The sequence below is a fragment of the Hemitrygon akajei genome, chromosome 6 (assembly GCF_048418815.1).
Source record: "Hemitrygon akajei chromosome 6, sHemAka1.3, whole genome shotgun sequence".
In the NCBI taxonomy this organism is placed as follows: Eukaryota; Metazoa; Chordata; class Chondrichthyes; order Myliobatiformes; family Dasyatidae; genus Hemitrygon; species Hemitrygon akajei.
This window is the reverse complement of record NC_133129.1, coordinates 14,598,350-14,615,886: the sequence shown is the minus strand read 5'-3', so window position 1 is coordinate 14,615,886 and position 17,537 is coordinate 14,598,350. Positions and strand designations below refer to the sequence as shown.

Sequence of the window (17,537 nt, the reverse complement as noted above, 5' to 3'; positions counted from 1 at the left end):
ATCCAATTTACCACCCCATCTTCGAGATTATTTGTGTATATGACAAACAGCATTGGACCCAATACAGATCCCTGAGGCACACCACTAGTCACCGACCTCCAACCTGACAAACAGTTCTCCACCACTACTCTCTGGCATCTCCCATCTAGCCACTGTTGAATCCATTTTACTACTTCAATATTAATACCTAACGATTGAACCTTCCTAACTAACCTTCCGTGCGGAACCATGTCAAAGGCCTTACTGAAGTCCATATAGACAACATCCACTGCTTTACCCTCGTCAACTTTCCTCGTAACCTCTTCAAAGAATAAAGACCTTTGTAATTAAATCATTCGGATCATGTCTGAACTTTAACTATATTTTTTATTCTTATATCCTTTGGTGAACGACAGTTCATTCCCATATCTAGGATATGACTAGGCTAGTTTCCAAGGGTCTCCAGCAGAACTCAGGCCATTGAATGGAGAGAATGCAGAGAATCTGTGACCAGTAACCCGTGGGTGTGAGGAGCAGCAGTTTGGATTGTCCTGCCCATGTGGACAGGACACAGTATTGAGGCATTTGTTGAGCATTGAGCGCGACGCAGCTTGCAGCGGCCACTCCGGAAATGATTATCTGTTATTTGTGAAGTGGGGTGCCGTGCGCAATCATAATTGATTGAAAACGGATGTGGAAGCACGGAGAAACATCAGGAAATTCCAGGAAGACTTTCTTTTGTTGTTGCTGCTGCTGCTGTGCGGTCCGGGACTCTGCCGGGAAGAACAGGCCCACAGTCCTCGGGGTCGCATTACTGATGGCCATTGGCGGGGCCGTCTTAATACGCTCGGCAGAGGATGGTGCTCAGAGAAGCTGTGCCGGAGGGGATGGTCATCGGCTCGGAGGTTCAACGGACTCAGGTCACTTTTGGTGTGTGCTGCGTCTGCGAGGCTGGTTTCAACAGAGCTTCCATTGTGTGCTGTGTCTGCGAGGCTGAGTCGGGCAGCGCCTTGGAAGTCCATAGCGGGGGTACTCCCTTCTGCCTCCGGCATGGGATGGTGAGTCTGTCGGGACTCTGGGGACTTGTGGAAACTGTGGTGATTTCTTTTGAACTTACAGTCCTTTAACATCTTGGACTTTTTTTTTTACTGTGCCCATAGTCTGTTTTTTTAAAAATCAATTATGCTATTGTTTGCACTGTTGTAACTATATGTTGTAATTATGTGGTTTTGTGCAGGTCTTGTAGCTTTAGTTTTTGGTCTTGTTTTTGTCTGGTGGATTTGGAGCTCCTTTCCGGGGAACATGCTAGATGGTAGTGCGATATTAATACGCAGCAGCCTCTCCGGACTCTGGATTGGGAACGTGGATTTTCTGGTGTAGTCTGTTTTGTCATATACTTTTGTGATATCATTCTGGGGGAACGTTGTCTCATTTTTTAATTGCATTGCATTTGTGGTTTCTAAATGACAATAAACTGAATCTGAATTTGTTTGGAACTCGAGTAGTACTTTGACAACAAGCTTTCTGTCCCAGAAAGGTGGATTTTTGCAAGTCCACTGAATCACCTGATTGACAAGTTATGTCAAAGCTGAATTAAATCATTTGAGGTGATATGCAGATTTTAGTTTTGATTTTATTTTTAGCTCCATGCTGTTCATACAAATCCAAATATCAGTAGTCCCAGAATTGATCATAAGTGTTGTCTTACTTGTGAATTGTAAGTGCAGGCCAACTCTGGGTAACCAATTGTATCCACTTTTACAGATATCCGTAAGTCTATTTTGTCTTTTGGGAAAACCCATATATTTCACTCTATCATAACCACACTTACACAGTACTGAAATGAACAGCATCAAGACTGATGAGAAAAAAAATTACTAAAAGTGGAGAAATAGACTCTGCGTAGTAGGAATGAACATGTGTACATGCACCAGACTTATGAATTTCAAAGTATTTTGGCAGCTTGTTTGAGTGAACAGGTATCCAGAAGTCTGCCATTTGTAACCCTCAGGTGACTGTACACTATTCACAACCTTGTGCTTTCTCATGCTAATGTTCCTCCGATGTCACTTTGTGGACATCGATCTATGTATATAAGCTACCTTATTTATATTTATTGTACATTTTATCATTGTGTTCTTTATCTTACTGTGTTTTTTTCTGTGCTGCATCGGATCTGGAGTAACAATTATTTCATTCTCCTTTACACTTGTGTACTGGAAATGACACTAAGGATCTTGAAGGTTGCCTCATACGATTAATGTAAATTATTTTAGAGGTTTGAGGGTAAGCAGTATTCTTGGGAATACGCCTTTAAAATTTCTTAGTATTTAAAATTGGTGCTTTTCAAGAGGCAAGTCGTGGGGTAGAATTATTCTCAGAATGGGGCTGTCTGAATACTGTTGAGTTGAAGATGAGCATATTTGTTCATTTCTAACCATTTATTTTTCAGAAAATAACCAGAAAGAAAAAATGTTATGTTGCGATAAGATGGAGAGGCAGAAGTCTGCTCCTGGAGTATAAAGTCCACATGGATCATTTGAGTGGTTTCTGTTCTATACCTGAGTGCAGTTCTGTAATCTTATGCAATTCGATAACATCGAGTGATAAAGTGGACCCGTGAACTTGTTGACAAATCTATGTGAACACCTGAATGTAGATCATTAGGTTGCAAATGGAGTGTGTTTCACTGTGTGTTGCAAACAGTGATGCTGCAAGCAGCTGCTTTGAAGTGCAATCTACAGATATTAGCTGGGTAAGATGGTTATGAGTTAGCATTAAAATGTACTGATGCACATCATTGCACTAATAGTGCATTGCTGCTGGACTCTTCAAGTAATTGAATTTTAACCCATAAAGCCTCCAGTAAAGTATTTGAATATCATTAATATTGGCAAGATTATAAATGCAACTATCAGTAATACAGATCTGAAAGCTGTTGATGAATTGGTGTTCATAAAACCACAAATAGATGTTGCACAATGGTTGTTTGACAGTCTTTGTAGTTTTCATTGATTCTATTGTATTTCTTTGTCCTATTGTGAATGCCTGAAAGAAGATGCATGAGTAATATTTGGTGACATGCATACTTTGATAATGTACTTTGAACTTTTGAACATTCAACTGGATTTTAAATAGCACCTCTGGCAGTATTTCTCTTACTGGTTCATTTTTTATTGCTGTTGGGTCAAACCTTTGCAAAAGGAACTGGCATTAACTGCATATACTTCCCCTGCATGCAGGGCGGCTTCCTGGCTGACCCATTTCTGCATTATACTAGAACAAAACTTTGTCAGATGTAATTTGGTTTATTAGTTTATTATTGTCACATGTACCCAGGTACAGAGGGAAAAACTTGCTTTTGCATACCATCCATACAGATCTTTTCATCACAAATACAATTGTTACAGTTGGAGAGAGTGCAGTGCAGTCAGACATTAAGGTGCATGACCTTCATTTTTTTTTGGTCTTCCTTTGATCTATCAAAGTCTGTATTTCTCACATTGGTGAGAAATCTGTCTGTACTTGAGCAAAATAGTTAACTTGTAAAATTATTGATGCGTAATAAAACACTAGAGTGGAAGAGAAATAATTATACAAATGCAGAGTAATATTTCCTAATTCTAAACAATTGGGACAATTGTAATTTAATAGTCAGTCATACAGCTTAGAAATGGGCCATTTGGTCCAACTGGGCACCCTTCCATATTCCATCTCCCAACAGTTGGTCTAATGTTTTCTATGTCTAAGTATGTCAAGTGTCATTCTTTAAATGCTTTCAAAGATCATACTTCAGCCACTTTAAGGCAGTGCATTCCAGGCATTCTGCAATCTATAGGCCAAGTCTCCTCTGAAACTTTTCCTCTCATTCTAAATCAGGGGTTTCCCTACCTGGGGTCCACAGAACCCTTGGTTAATGGTAGGGCCAATGGCATAAAAAAGGTTGGGAATCCACATCGTCTTGTTTTATCTACCTCTGAAATGCGGCGGGGGGGGGGGTGTGCAGGGGCTGGTTTCCAGGTGCCTACCCTATCTGTGCACCTCCATTTTATTAATCATGTCCACTGGTAACCTCCTTTGTTCCAGGAAAAATAGATCAACTTTTTCTAGTCTCTCATAATTGAACTGCTCTATCCCAGGCAACATCCTGGTGAATTTATTGCTTTACCCTCAGTGCTGCTGTGGTGGGTACCTGATGTGAACTCCAGCCATCTCTATTGCTCTGCCAGGGTGTGGTTTGGGGGCTCAGAATTCTCATATGCCCACTGCAATAGAATGGTTACAGTAACAAGCTCAAGAGCATGACTGGGGAGAGCTGTGTAGCCAGGAGGAGATGGTGGCCTTCAACACATTCAACAGGCAGTGATGAGAGAGGCTGCAGGATCCAGGTGATCGTCCAATATGTGGAGGAGCAACTGATGGTCCCTAACAATGGCCTGTACCTATCTTAGTGGCCTGGATACAGCTCGAGTCCCACATTTCAGTGCTGAGTGGCAGTACTACTTGCTCCAGCTTGCTCAGCACTAGCCATCAAAGGATGTCCTCTTACTGTGGGGTTAATGGATAATATAACTGGAGACGTTGCTTAAAACATATTGCACAAGTCCTGGGTCTATGCAAATGTTGTAACATGTACTCTTGCAAGTGTTTATTTACTGACTTGGTCTGATTCACATCAGACTGACCCACACAGTGATCAAGTCGCCAGTACTTCATTTCTGACTTTCAGAGCAGATGTCTTCTGTATAGTAGTATGTGGGCATGCATCTTGAATATTGAGACTACAGGACTAGGTGCTTTCATGAATCAGCACTCTAGGCAGAACTAAGGGGGATACCAGTGTAAAAGTTTTAGTTTTGGTTAATGAATCATAATTGCATTGGCTGTAACATCTAAATCTTTTAATGATTTTCCATTTCAGTTCAGTTTATTGTCATTTAGAAACCACAAATGCAATGCAGTTAAAAAATTAGACAACGTTCCTCCAGATTGATATACAAAGGCACATGACAAAACAGACTACACCAGAAAATCCACATTACATTTGGCAATCCCCAGTCCAGAGTCCGGAGAGGCTGCTGCGTATTAATATTGCGCTACCATCTTAGCGCGTTCCCCGGAAAGGAGCTTCAAACCCACCAGACAAAACAAGACCAAAAACTAAAGCTACAAGACCTGCACAAAACTACATAGTTACAACATTGCAAACAATAGCATAATTGATTTAAAAAAACAGACCATGGGCACGGTAAAAATAGTCCAAAGATGTTAAAAGACTATAAGTTTGAAAGAAACCACCACACAGTTTCCACAAGTCCTCAGGGTCCCAATAGACTTGTCATCCCACGTAGGCGGCAGAAGGGAATACCCCCGCTATGGACTTCCAAGGCCCCGCTGGACTCAGCCTCGCAGACGCAGCACACAGTGAAAGCGCCCCGACCGCAGCGCACTCTGAGTCCATTGAACCTCCGAGCCTCCGACCATCCCCTCCGGCACAGCTTCTCCGAGCACCATCCTCTGCTGAACATATTAAGACGCAACCCCAAGGCCACCGGCAATGCAACCTCAAGGACTGGGGGCCTGTTCTTCTCAGTAGAGACCTGGACCTCACAGCAGTAGCAGCAATGAAGAGGACCTTCCTGGAGATTTCCAGATGTTCCTCCGTGCTTCCATGTCCGTTTTTCATCATATTAGGATTGCGCACGGCACCCCGTTTAACAAATAACAGATATCAGCTCCGGAGTGGCCGCTGCAAGCTGCGTTGCGCTGCCATCTTGGCTAGTTGCCACCATCTATTTAAATTTCTTTTGGAATTTAGTTTGAATTTAATCTGACTGTTGTGATCTTGTTGGATGGGTTAAATATTCAATAAGGAAAACAATTATGTGAAACATTAGGTTATTTAATTCTTTTGGAGGAACATTGAGTTAAACCATAGGGACCAGAATGATGTAAATGTATTACTTAATCATTTAAGTTAAAAGTTGTGTTCTGCAAATATAAGCTGCAGTTTCAAACTAATGTTGACATCATGCACTGCTTTATTTCTGACTTAGTCAACAGTACATGCAGACTGGAGTTCAGCACCTCGTAGTTTGCCCCATAAACCAATCGCACAGATCCGCATTGAGTTGTTATTGCCTGTACTGTTGCAACTGGATTCTTACCTAGATTTGTTATATCAATGAGGTGGCATGTTTGTGAATGCAATTGTTGTCAAGCTTCTTAATATCCCATGCAAGTTGAGGCATTAAGTCCGTATTCAAGATTGATAGGCTGCATTCAAGATTTTTTAATGTCATTTCCAGTACACAAGTGTAAAGAAGAACAAAATAGCTGTTACTCTGGATCCAATGCTGCACAAAAAAAATCAGTAATATAAAGAAAGTAATTTTAAAAAAACACTAAATATAAGTAAGATCACTTAGATGTATTGTATGTCCATAAAGTTACGCTAGGCACAGGAATGTCTGGGCATGAGGTGATTCTGACAGGAAATGATAAAAGAGTGGTGGGGGGGGGGGTTATGGGTGGAGGTGTTGATAAGCCTTGCTGCTTGAGGGAAAGTAATTGTTTTTGAGTTTTACGAACGAGACAATCTGCAGAAATCCAAGCAACCTTGGCCTGAAACATTGACTGTACGTACTCTTTGCCATGGATGCTGCCTGGCCTGCTGAGTTCCTCCAGCACTTTGTGCGTGGATGCTACGTAGCCACCTCCTTGATGGGAGTGGGACAAACTATCCATGAGCAGGGTGAGTGGGATTCTTCATGTTGTTACTCGCCCTTTTCTGGCACCTTTCTGTATATATGTGCTTGTTGGCAATTAAATTGGTACTGGTGATGCATTGGGCAGTTTTAACTACCCATTGGAGAACCCTCCTGTCATCCACAGTGCAGTTTTCATACAATGCAACATGTTAGGATGCTTTCACTGCATGTCTGTAGAAGGTTGTGAGTATTGATGTGGATAGTTCAGCTTTTTTCAGCCTCCTGAGAAAGTAGAGGCATTGGTGACTTTCCTGTTTGTGTAGGATGCATACTGGGGCCTTAAGAGATTGTGAGAAATGTATTTTGAACTTTTGACTCCACAAATACTGTCTGAACTGAATATGAGCAGTCAATACTTTTGGATTTTGACAGTGTGTGCAGGCTTTAAATTACAAAATATTCTTTAGATCTTTTAAAGAAAAGTGCATACAATTTTGTTCACAACCAAAAACATGCGGCTTGAATGGAAAATGTAATTTACAAGCTCTTGAGATATTGCTTAAAATATCCTGCATGGCAATTCAGGATCGATGTAAGTCTTGTGACATGAGATCCTGCAAGGATTTTATTAACTAATTTGGGCTTAATAAGGATCTTGTACAGCATGGCAGCTAAAGTAGGCAGGTCATCACTATTGAGCATTCAAGCCAACGATCCTGCAGCACGATGGTGTGAATAATCATGAGAATTCTGCTGATTTTGAACTGAAATGGTTGTGGTACCTCTGCTTTGTTATGGTTGGCTTTTAAACATTTTTCAGTTTTGCTTGCTGTTGCATTTTGTGTATTTTATTTTTTCAATGAACAAGCTCTTAGATTCTGAGAGAGCGGTCAGATTGTCGAAACTTTTTTTTTTGAGATTGAAAAGCCCTGTATCGAAGCTGCGTCATCAAAACTAGCCATTCTGTTATGTGGCCTATTGAGTATGCCAGGTGCACAGTGCCGTTGGTTCAATAAGCCAGGCTTAGTTGTTCAAGTACTAATTGCGTAAACCCTCAATATTTACCCCATTCTTTTGCCTATAGCTAGCAGTCCGTTAAATAAAGGAGTGGTATTCCATAGTTCTGAATGGTGCTTAGAAAAATATTTCTTTGCTCCCTCCCCCATCCATTCGTGTCTTCTCTCTCCTGTTCTCCCTTTGAGTGTTTGTGGGACTTTTTTTATGAATTGTTTGCAGTGTGCAGATTTGCAATTTTACAGAAAGCTTACAAAGAGCCTTGCTACATTGAGCAGCATGTGCTTTTATGTCACAAACAAGAGAAAATCTGCAGATGCTGGAAATCCAAGCAACACACACAAAATGCTGGATGAACTCAGCAGGCCAGGCAGCGTCTATGGAAAAAAAGTACAGTCGACGCTTTGGGCTGAAACCCTTTGGTAGGACTAAGGGAAAAAAGCTGAAGAGTAGATTTGAAAGGTGGGGAGAGGGAAGAGAGAAACACCAGGTTATAGGTAAAACTGGGAGGGGAGGGGGAGGGATGAAAAAGAGCAGGGAAGTTGATTGGTGAAAGAGACAGAAGGCCATGGAAGAAAGAAGGGGGTGGGGGGAAGCGTCATAGGGAGGCGATGGGCGGGCAAGGAGATAAAATGAGAGAGGGCAAGGGGATGGGAAACGGTGAGGGGTGGGTGGAGGTATTACTGGAAGTTTGAGAAATCGATGTTTATGCCATCAGGTTGGAGGCTACCCAAACGGAACGTAAGGTGTTGTTCCTCCAACCTAAGTGTGGTCTTATCCCGACAGTGGTGGAGGGCATGGATAGATGTATCGGAATGGGAAGTGGAATTAAAATGGTTGGCCACTGGGAGATCCTGTTTGTTCTGGCAGACGAAGCGGTTTCCCAATTTACGTTCGGCCTCCTGGCACTTATTCTTGCAAGCAGAAAAAATGCTTCACCTGCCCCTACACCTCCTCTCTCACTATCATTCAGGGTCTCAAACACCCTGGGTCATGTACTATGGTGCTCCCAGTGTGGCCTCCTGTATATCGGTGAGACCCAACATAGATTGAGAGACTGCTTCGCCGAGCATCTACACTCCATTCGCCAGAACAAGTGGGATCTCCCAGTGGCCAGTAATTTTAATTCCACTTCCCATTCCGATATATCCATCCATGGCCTCCTCACTGTCGGGATAAGACCACACTTCGGTTGGAGGAACAACATCTTATATTCCGTTTGGGTAGCCTCCAACCTGGTGGCATGAACATTGATTTCTCAAGCTTCCAGTAATGCCGCTGCCCCCCTCACCGTTTCCCATCCCCTTGTCCCTCTATCATGTTATCTCCTTGCCCGCCCATCATCTCCCTCTGGTGCTTCCATACCCTTCTGTCACTTTCACCAATCAACTTTCCAGCCCTTTTTTTCCATCCCTCCCCCTCCTAATTTCACCCATCGCCTGGCATTTCTCGCTGTCCTCCCTCCCACCTTTCAAATCTACTCATCAGCTTTTTTTCTTTAGCCCTGCTGAAGGGGTTCGGCCAAAAGCTTTGACTGTACTTTTTTCCGTAGATGCTGCCTGGTCTGCTGAGTTCCTCCAGCATTTTGTGTTGTGCTTTCATATGTACAGTGAGAAATTTGATGCAATCCAGCTTTGGCTGTTTGAAAACCAGAGGTTTTTAACAACCTCTCTGGAGGTGTTTGGCCTTCTTTCCATGGGTTTTTAATTTTTTTTCACAGCTTTAAGAGAACTATCTGTCAGACTGACAACTCAGTATAGTATAATTGTTATCTGAGTGAAAGTGAGTGGGCTTGATCTCCTCAAAGTGAAGACCATATCTGAACTTTGGTCTATTTAATTATGCTCATTTAAAACAAATAACACCTGTTTTTGTAAATATGTAATAACAAAAAAGCACAGAATGAAACTGTAAATATGCCTTGAAAGGTCATGCAACCTTTTATTCACTATGTACCTCGGAGCGTTAGAGTTTGGCGTTCAATTCTGGCATCCTGTGAAGGAAAGTTTGAATGTACTCCCTGTAAGTGCATGTGTTTCTTCCGGGTGCTCCAGTTTCCCCTCACAGTCCAGAGACATAACAGTTTGTAGGCCATTTGGTCATTGTAAATGGTCCTGTGATTCAGCTGCGGATAAAACAGTGGGTTGCTGGGTGACTTGGCTCAGTGGGCTGGAGGGCCTTTCCATGCCATATCTCTAAATAAAATAAAAATGTTTAATCCTGAAGGTATGGATGAAAGAATTAGCTTTCTATCTGAATTAGACTTAGTAAACTGATTTGTTTATTGATGTAGGATTTGAATTATCTTCTGCAAATGCTTGTGGAATGCTTGCAAGACTTGCAATCTTCAGCTGGAAGACCAGAGGATGAAAATTTGAGATCAGTGAATATGGTGATGATGTATTTAATCTAATGTGTATTTTAAGTGCTCATCCTGTGCCCATCGTTCATTTTAGGCTTCAAGCTTTCAATTTTTTTGTATGAGAATAATAGCCTCTTTGCTCATTGCCCATCCCCCACTGTCAGCTGCACTTAATTATAAATGATCTGACTGGTATGGAATCGCCGTGAATGAAAACGTGGGTCTGTGAATTGGTCCTCTGACTAATCGCCTCCTGTTGTAGCAAGCAAGCAGCATGTAGCCAGCTCCGTGTGTCTGCAGTCTTTTAATGCAAATGCAAATTGACTCTTTGTGTTTCATATCTAAGACCAGCAGGTCTATGTAGACTAGAACCAACTAATATAAATGGGTAAGCGCAACGTGCAGAGGTCAGCATTCTGAGATCAGAAAAAAAGAAGCATCTTACAGCCATCTCCAGTAATGACCAGGGAGGCAAACAAGGTAACATGGATCAGCAAGCAATTAAAAAAATTACAATTGAGCCGACTTGGTGTGTATCTGCGTTGTTGATTGTTGGATAGGGAAAGATGGGCACCAGCATGTGCAAATAAATTGAAAATATAATGTATCAAAATAACTTTCCATGCCCTGTTTCAGAGGGTTGTGTGTTGACAAATTTCTGATGGTGATGACTGGATACTGGTATCATTTGGTATTTGTTCATTTGCTAGTAATATATTTGCATCAATCTGACGATGATTTCTAATTCCTTTTTTCCTATAAGTACCCTTTGAGTTGGTGCTGACAGCACATGGGCATTTTCCATTTACAACACATTTAATTAGAGCCATACATAATAAAAGTGGCCTCTTGTCATGGCATAAACTATTTTATGTCATGTCTAAAAATGCCATTCACCCTATTGTAACTGAGCTAGCTTTTTGAAAACTATCAAATTAATCTGTCTTTTCCACATAGAATTGCACATTTTCCTCTTAAAATATTTATTGAACATCCTTCATAAAACATGAAGGAGAAAATATCAGAAAATAACAAAGCTGTTTAGTACAAAGAATTTTATTAGGTGATGTTAGGGGACATCCTTAATCTCGCAATGCTGTAGTCAGAGGTTCCCAACCTACTTCAAAAGAACGACCATCATATCAGTGCCAAGAAGGTCAGGGTGAGCTGCTGCAGTGACTTCGCTCAGTGACACTCGTGTATACTCTGAGGTGCTTTAAGACTGTAAGAGATTGGACATGTCTAAAATCAACTCCTGCCTCATCAAGGACCTGAGCCCTCTACAATATGCCTGTTGTCACAACAGGTCAACAGTGGATGCAATCTCAGTGGCTCTGCATTCAGCCTTGGATCACTGGCAATAGAAATACCGAAGTCAGACTGCTGTTTATTGATTACAGCGTAGCATTCAACACGATCATATCCTCAGTCCTAATCAAGAAGCTCTAAAGCCTGGACCTCTATACCTGCCTCTGCAACTGGGTCCTTGACTTCCTCACAAGGAAACCACAGTATGTACAAATAAGGATTAACACCTCCTCCTCCTCACTGTCTATCATCAGTGACGTACCTCAAGGATGGTGCTAAGCCCACTGCTCTATTCTCTCTACCCCCACAATTGTATGGCTAGGCACAGCTCAAACACCATCTATAAATTTGCTGACAACATAACTATTGTTGATAGAATTTCAGATGGTATAGAGGAGATGAGGTAGATCAGATGGTTGTAATATACATAAATGATCTGGATGATGGGGTGGTAAATTGGATTAGTAAGTATGCTGATGATACTAAGGTAGGAGGTGTTGTGGATAATGAGGTGGGTTTTCAAAGCTTGCAGGGAGATTTATGCCGGTTAGAAGAATGGGCTGAACGTTGGCAGATGGAGTTTAATGCTGAGAAGTGTGAGGTTCTACATTTTGGCAGGAATAATCCAAATAGAACATACAGGGTAAATGGTAGGGCATTGAGGAATGCAGTGGAACAGAGAGATCTAGGAATAACAGTGCATAGTTCCCTGAAGGTGGAGTCTCATGTAGATAGGGTGGTGAAGAAGGCTTTTGGAACGCTGGCCTTTATAAATCAGAGCATTGAGTACAGAAGTTGGGATGTAATGTTAAAATTGTACAAGGCATTGGTAAGGCCAAATTTGGAATATTGTGTACAGTTCTGGTCACCGAATTATAGGAAAGATATCAATAAATTAGAGAGAGTGCAGAGACGATTTACTAGGATGTTACCAGGGTTTCAGCACTTAAGTTACAGAGAAAGGTTGAACAAGTTAGGTCTCTATTCATTGGAGCGTAGAAGGTTGAGGGGGGATTTGATCGAGGTATTTAAAATGTTGAGAGGGATAGATAGAGTTGACGTGAATAGGCTGTTTCCATTGAGAGTAGGGGAGATTCAAACGAGAGGACATGATTTGAGAGTTAGGGGGCAAAAGTTTAAGGGAAACACGAGGGGGTATTTCTTTACTCAGAGAGTGATAGCTGTGTGGAATGAGCTTCCTGTAGAAGTAGTAGAGGCCAGATCAGTTGTGTCATTTAAGGTAAAATTGGATAGGTATATGGATAGGAAAGGAGTAGAGGGTTATGGGCTGAGTGCGGGTAGGTGGGACTAGGTGAGATTAAGAGTTCGGCACGGACTAGGAGGGCCGGAATGGCCTGTTTCCGTGCTGTGATTGTTATATGATTATTATATGAATGGTGTTGCAGCAACAACCATGCATTCAATGTCAGTAAGACCAAGGAATTGATTGTGGATTTCAGAAAGGGGGATTTGAGGTATCACAAGTCCTAAGTGAAGGCATCAGCAGTGAATGGGTGAGCAATTTCAAGTTCCTGTGTGTCAACATCTGAGGATCTACCCTGAGCCTAACAGATTGATGCAATTACAATGAAGGCATAACAGCAAGTAGAACAGCAGGATAGAACCAGACTACAGCGCACAGTGAGGACTGCTGAGCGCATCATTGGAGCCTCCCTGCCCTCTATTGTGGACCTGTACTCTTCCAGGTTGAAGAAGAGGGCGGGGAACATCATAAAGGACTCCTCCCATCCTGCGCACGGACTGTTTGATCTGCTTCCGTCTGGTAGTCGCTTCAGATCCCTCCAGACTAAGACTAATAGGCAGTGGAGAAGTTTTTTCCCTACTGCGGTCACTTTGCTGAACAGTTAACTGCTGGTTAACTGTCGGCTAACTATTACTTGGATTGCACTACCTTTATGTATAATATATATTTTGATTTATATTTATCATTATTATTGTTATGAGCAGAGAGACAACATCTGCCGGAAGTAAATTCCTTGTATGTGCATAGGTACTTGGCGATTAAAGTCTGATTCTGATATTTCATTTGGAATTTGAGGAGAATTTGTATGTCACCAAAGACGCTCGCAAATTTCTACAGATGTACCTTGGAGAGTATTCTAACTGGTTGCATCACTGTCTCGTATGAAGGGGCGTTGCACAAGATCAGAAAAAGCTGTAGAATGTTGTAGTGTTAGTTCCTTCATGGGCACGAGACCCCCCCCCCCCCCCCTCCCAGCATTGAGGACATCTTCAAAAAGCAGTGCCTCAAGAAGGTGGCATTCATCATTTAACATCCCCATCGCCCAGGTCATGCTCTCTTCTCATTGCTACCATCAAAGAGGAGGGACATGAGCCTGAAGGCACATACTCAATGTCTCAGGTACAGCTTCTTCCCCTCTGCCATCAAATTTCTGAATGGACAATGAACCCAATAACACAACCTTAGTATTTTTCACCCTCTTTTTGCACAACTTATTTAACAATTTTCTTTACATATAGTTTGTATGATTATATATTACAATGTACTGCTACACAATAAGCGGAACAAGTGCTACACCTGCCCTTACGTTTCCTCCTTCACCACCATTCAGGGCCCCAGACAGTCCTTCCAGGTGAGGCGACACCTGTGAGTTGGCTGGTGTGATATACTGCATCCGGTGCTCCTGGTGTGGCCTTCTATATATTGGTGAGACCTGGCGCAGACTGGGAGATCATTCTGCTGAACACCTACGCTCTGTCCGCCAGAGAAAGCAGGATCTCCCAGTGGCCACACATTTTAATTCCACGTCCCATTCCCATTCTGATATGTCCATCCATGGCCTCCTCTACTGTCAAGATGAAGCCACACTCAGGTTGGAGGAACAACACCTTATATTCCGTCTGGGTAGCCTCCAATCTGATGGCATGAACATTGATTTCTCTAACTTCTGTTAAAGCCCCCCTCCCATTCTTACCCAATCCCTTTTTATTTATTTTCCCCCTTTTTCTCTTTTCTCTATCTGTCCCTCTCACAATAACTCCTTGCCTGCTCTCCATCTTCCTCTGGTGCTCCCCTCCCCCTTTCTTTCTCTCTGGGTCTCCCATCCCATGATCCTCTCGCTCTCCAGCTGTGTATCCCTTTTGCCAATCAAATTTCCAGCTCTTAAGCTTCACCCCACCCCCTCCTGTCTTCTCCTATCATTTTGGATATCCCCCTTTCAAATCTCTTACTATATCTTCTTTCAGTTAGTCCTAATGAAGGGTCTCGGTCCAAAACGTTGATTGTACCTCTTCCTATAGATGCTGCCTGGCCTGCTGCGTTCCACCTGCATTTTGTGTGTATTGCTTGAATTTCCAGCATCTGCAGATTTCCGTGTGTTTGCTACCAGAATCCTACAAATTTCATGACATATGCCAGTGATATTAAACTTGATTCTGATTTGGATGTTCTGAGAACCTGAGCAGAACTTCAACTGGATTATTTTTTCTCCATAGGTATTATCGGTAAATTTACCCATTTACCCTCTCCTTGTTGCCTGTAGTTCTACGAGTACTTTGGCCTCTAATATCCTGCTCACTTGTGGAATTGTGACTAGGTTCCTGGATAAATTTTTGCAAATTATCAAACAAAGGTTTGGAGCTAGACTTCTAGATCTCACCATGATTGGACATGTCTAAGTTAATTTGAGCATTCTTAATTGATGGTAGAATTGAGAAAGGCTAATTCTTGAGTATTGATAATTAAATCTTATTTATCAGGAAATTACTTGAATAAATTTGCTGTTTTATGTAAGGGCCACCATAATTAACATGAGGCAATCTGCAGATGCTGGAAATTCAAACAACACACACAAAATGCTGGTGGAACACAGCAGGCCAGGCAGCATCTATAAGGAGAAGCACTGTCGACATTTCGGGCTGAGACCCAAAAGTCCTGACGGAGGGTCTTGGCCCAAAACGTCGACAGTACTTCTCCTTATAGATACTGCCTGGCCTGCTGTGTTCCACCAGCATTTTGTGTGTGTTGTCCATAATTAACAGATGCTTTTTAACTGCTTGGTTATTTTATTTGTTCTTGTGGCCATATCAATATCACAGGTTGGACCACAGTAGAACTCCTCCATAGGAAATAATGGAATTAATATCCTTGGATCAGTAACTTGTTTGAAGTCACTGTTTGCTAAGAAGCTGTGGAACAGTCTGGAGGAATAAGCATATTTAACCAGCTTGCTTCATCCCCTGTTCTTCCTTCACATGCTTTTTCTCATCCTTCAAGAATTGTCTTCTATGCACATGCAAGAGAGGCTCAATGGTGCGGAACAAATTATGTCAGTATATATGTATACAATGTATTCCGGTTAGTTGGAACACATTGGGACCAGCACACTTTGGCCCAGCTAAACAGTTGTCCCAATTAGCCAATGTTTCATGGTAATAGTTAAAAAGGTACATAAAAAAAGACAAACTACCACTTAACTGACTGACAGTTAACTATTTAGATGAAATACAGAATAAATTAGAACAATACCAATGCTACTAAAGCTGTGTATTGGTTCCTAATAGTTATTGAGGGAAGAATTCATCCATTGTACACTGCCATGTATTGGGTTACTCTGGAGGGGTTGTCCCTTTGTTGGAGGGGCCTGTGTCCATTTAGGGGCAGCTCACTCAGCTTTCGGTCCCCACTCAGCTTTCATCTGTGGCTATATGTAGCTGTTTGCATGTGACAGCAGCCACACTCTGGTACACCACTTCGACAGGCGGGCTTAAAGCAGTGAAGGTAGCTGGCAGTCCTTGTATCCTGGTGAAATAGGGACATGTATATCCTAGCATGTGAAGTCCACTATGGTGGTCTGGGCAAATGAGATCAACAGCAATTTAATGATCAAGAAGGTGGTTCTGCCATACTTCACGGAGAGTGAAGGTCATGATAAGGCACAGAAGTTGTCATGGTTATCAACTGCAACCAAGAAAGATCACAGTTTGTGACGGCTAGTCATACTGGTGGACCTGGACTTCTGAGGTCACAAGAGTGGAACTGTACCAGCGCCACAGGTTTTCCACTTTTAAAAACTTTCCCACGCAGGTTTCACTGTCATCGTCAGATATGATGGACAACCAACACGGTGCTGTGTTCTTTTGACTGTAAATGAACAAAATTATTGCAGACAATCTAGAGCAGATAATGGGCTGCCTTTATACAATGCTTTGGAAGATTATATCTTCCAAATATTCATTTTCATTGTAGCATTTAAAGTGTTTGTTGATACATTAAAATTCTTCACAGTTCTTAACTTGCTGAAGTAGCGAACTTGTTTTATTTTCACTCTCAGCCATTTCTGGCATCACCAAGCTTGATTGCTTGAAACTACAGTGGGCAAAACAGCTCTGAATTGTCTTATTTCTCACCAACTATTAGTTAGATAAATCACTTTTTAAAAAAAAACATACACAAACACACAAATGATGCTATTTAAAATCCATTTGTGTCTAATGGCCATACAAGCATGTCTTTGTACAGTTTATAACACTCTGGCAAGTCTATGCTTGCAAATATTATGTGCAAATTTTGATCTCTTCACCCAAGAAGGAATATACTTAATAAAGTGGGAACGAAATTAAAAGTTCACCAGACTAACTTTTGGATAGCGTGACTAGAAATATGACAACAAATCCCATTAAGGTGTAAAGAACTTTGGTTCAGAGAATGGGTACAGGGAGGATTTTCTCCTAATAGAGGGTTTGCCTGGAACCAAGGCTCTAACCTTGATCCATATTTCGAGACTGAAGTAACAGTATTTCTTACCTCAGAGTTGTGGATCTGTGGAATTCTCTGCAAAATGTCTTGGAGCCAAAAATGTGTTAATAGGGTAATTAGCTACTGCTGTACCTCAGTACAGGTGGCAGTGTACCAATTGCCAATTACAGTGGATTCCAGTTAAGTCTTGTTTAGTTTTTCTTTTCAGAGCTGTCCAAAGTAAATGCTGCCTTGATTAACCAATAGCCCAATTAACTGGAATCCACTGCATCTTGCAGTGTAGATAGTGGCAAAAGTCAAAGGACTGGTTAATGGGTACGTGGGAGAGTGGTTGTTCTGGGGCTGCTGGGAATGATGGGAGTCAGCCTGTATTTGATGGGCTGCGTTGGTGCTTCCTGTCTTATAAAATGTCTCTGAATACATT

The 17,537-nt window shown here is 41.9% G+C and overlaps 1 protein-coding gene across 3 annotated transcripts in view; it reads left to right on the top strand.

Moving 5' to 3' along the window:
• Positions 1 to 17,537, top strand: part of fam193a (family with sequence similarity 193 member A) — a 240,300-nt gene that overhangs the window by 66,728 nt on the left and 156,035 nt on the right. The window lies entirely within an intron of this gene.